Below are 3,085 nucleotides of genomic sequence, written 5' to 3'. Positions count from 1 at the left end.
GCCGCCGCCGACCACAGCGAGGCGGAGCGGGGCGGGGAAGGGGGCGGGCGCACGAACGCCTCGCGCCCGCCTACTGACGGCCGGAGAGGCCGCGGCGCGCCTTCCGCCTCCGCCGCCGGGCCAGGCCGGCATCTTCCCTTCCCGCCCCCCGTCCCCTCAGGGAAGCCCGTTGGTGGTGGCGCTGAGGCGGCGGGAGGGCCTCGCCCGCCTTCCTCCGTCGGACGGCAAAGGCTCCCTCAGCGCGCGCAGGAGCGGTATCCTATACTCTTGCCCGCTCGCGCAGGAGCTATCCTATACGCACTCTGCGTGCGTGTGTTCGAGGGCTCCAGTTCTTCTTTTTTTAGTTTATTATTTATACTTTTGAAATTTATACATTTCATTAGTTTTGCAATCAACATTTCCAAATTGTGACTTCCTCCCTCCCTCTTTTTTGCGGTTCCTTAATTTTTTCCTTTTTAAAAATATCATATGCATATCTCAAGTTTTAACTTGCTCATTTATTTATCTCCTGTAAATATATACTCTGGTGAAACTGCAGATTATTTTTGCATTAATCCTGACAATGTTTTCATCACTTTACAGGTTATCTGTATTCAATAAACCATTTCTATTCTTTTATTTTAAAAAAGGTTTGGTATCTTGATTTCTTATTCTTCCGGCAAGTTTCACCATTTCTGCGTATTCCATGAGTTTTTGTATCCATTCTTTTTCTGGGACTTCTGCTTTTTCCACTTGGGGCAAATAACATTCTTGCTGCTGTAGTAGCATGCATAAATTTCTCTACAGTTTAGGTAGTTCTGTCCCTATACTGTAATTCCCAAAAGAATTTAGCTCTTAAGTGCGGCACACCCCCCAAAAAAATGCTGAACAAGAGTGCCCCGTACTGCAACATTTTGTTGCTGCTGCCGTAAACTCCAGGTTGCAGATTTTCTCCCTTTGAGGAGAAAAATCTGGTTTCTTGCTACGGAGCTCAGTCTCTGGGCCACAAGGCCTGGTGGGTCAGGAATGAGCCCCTCACTCCTGTTCCGGATCCAGATTTGGAACCGACATGTGACCTGCAAGTTGCATGGACGCCTTGGGGTGGCACCCGGCAGGGCTGCAGTAGGTGCAGAATGCTGCAGCGCAATTGCTGACCAGAGCAAGGTCTGCGCTGGTTGCAGGGCTCGAGTTCAAGGTGTGGCTACTGGCGTAATAATAATAATAATAATAATAATAATAATAATTTTATTCATACCCCACCAATCTGGCTGGGTTTCCCCAGCCACTCTGGGCGGCTCCCAACAGAATATTAAAAATACAATCAAACATTAAAAACTTCCCTAAACAGTCAAACAAAAAATCCTTCCAGTAGCACCTTAGAGACCAACTAATTTTGTTCTTGGTACAGTATGAGCTTTCGTGTGCATGCACACTTCTTCAGATACACTGAAACAGAAGTCACCAGACCCTTATATATAGTGAGAGAGTGAGGAGGGGTATTACTCAGAAGGGGTGTGTGAATGGTGATTGGCTGATGGGTGTGGAAAACCTGTTGATGACTGTTAACAACTGCAATTAGTCTTAAAGGAAAAAGCAAGGGGTGAGAAGCTAAAGATAGCTTTGTCATGTATCATGAGATTAAACTTAGTTGGTCTCTAAAGTGCTACTGGAAGGATTTTTTTATTTTTTATTTTGTTTTGATTATGGCAGACCAACACGGCTAGCTACCTGTAACTTCCCTAAACAGGGCTCCCTTCAGATGTCTTCTAAAAGTCAGATAGTTGTTTATTTCCTTGACATCTGGTGGGAGGGCGTTCCACAGGGCAGGCGCCACTACCGAGAAGGCCCTCTGCCTGGTTCCCTGTAACCTCACTTCTCACAGGGAGGGAACTGCCAGAAGGACCTCAGAGCTGGACCTCAGTGTCTGGGATGGACGATGGAGGTGGAGACACACCTTCAGGTATACAGTACTGAGCCGAGGCCGTTTAGGGCTTTAGTGTGCCCCGCTTGTTGAGGTCAAGCAGGCACCCCCATGGCACTACACGGCGCCTGCTAAAAGCATTCCTGTTCAGACAATCCTACCCAGATGCTTGGAAAGCCATGGTAGATTAAATCTGTTTTAGTATTTTAAGTTCCGTTTGTTTTAAAGTAGGGTTTTGAATTTTCCTTAGTATTAACTATTCTATCTTTCGTAAAAGCCACGTTGAGGGTTTTTTACAATCAAGGAGTAAATGAATTTTATGAAAGAAGAAGAAGAAGAAGAAGAAGAAGTATTTGTGTGTGCGCACGCATAAAACATTGTGGTTTTCCTTCCTATGGCCTTTGGATATAATATTGGGGAGAACAGAGAGGTTTGCTGTGGTTCTTCATTGTCTCTTCCTATATGGCAGGTTTGTGGCACCTGTGGCCTTCCAGGTGTCCTCATCAAAATGCCATTCCATGTTGTCTTCCCATTTCCATTTCAGGCAAATATCTGCTAAGTAAACAAACAAACCCCACCCCATCCTACCCCCCACTGTGCAGAGATGGTCAGGGTTGCAAGGAGAAGACCTCCCAACATCACCAGGGGAGCCGCAAGTTCCTTTTTCCTGCTGTGTGGCTTGTAAGATCATGCAGAGCTGATGCAGTACCCTACAGCAATTTACTCTTTTGAGTCCTAAGTAACAGCTTGGTCCTATGCAAAGTTAGGCACACCTAAATCCCATTGAATTGAATGGGCTTGCCTGCACCTCACTGTGCAGCATCAGGTTCTAAGTGTGCGCAGGAGAAATGCAGCTAACAGTGTCAACAGGTACAAATCTAAACTCAGCCGGTGAGACGGGACCCAAATCTGAACAGTGAGTGAGTTTGCCTTCTTTGTGCCTTGCCTAACCCAATCTGTTTGTGAAAGAAATCTCTTCTCGCTCTTTGGCGATCACTCGTAGCCAAGTAAGATTGCCTTCCACAAACACGGTTTTAACAATGAGTCCGTAAGTGACTGTGGAGGCCAATTCTGGATCTACACATCCTTCCACAGTGGGGACATTGGTTTCCGGGCGGGAGTTGATCATGATGTGGATTTGCCAAGCGTGCCTTCCTCTTAGCACCTTTCTCCCTTGCATCCTGA

This window comes from Lacerta agilis, chromosome 5 (genome assembly GCF_009819535.1).
Source record: "Lacerta agilis isolate rLacAgi1 chromosome 5, rLacAgi1.pri, whole genome shotgun sequence".
NCBI lineage: Eukaryota > Metazoa > Chordata > Lepidosauria > Squamata > Lacertidae > Lacerta > Lacerta agilis.
This window is presented reverse-complemented; position numbering follows the sequence as displayed.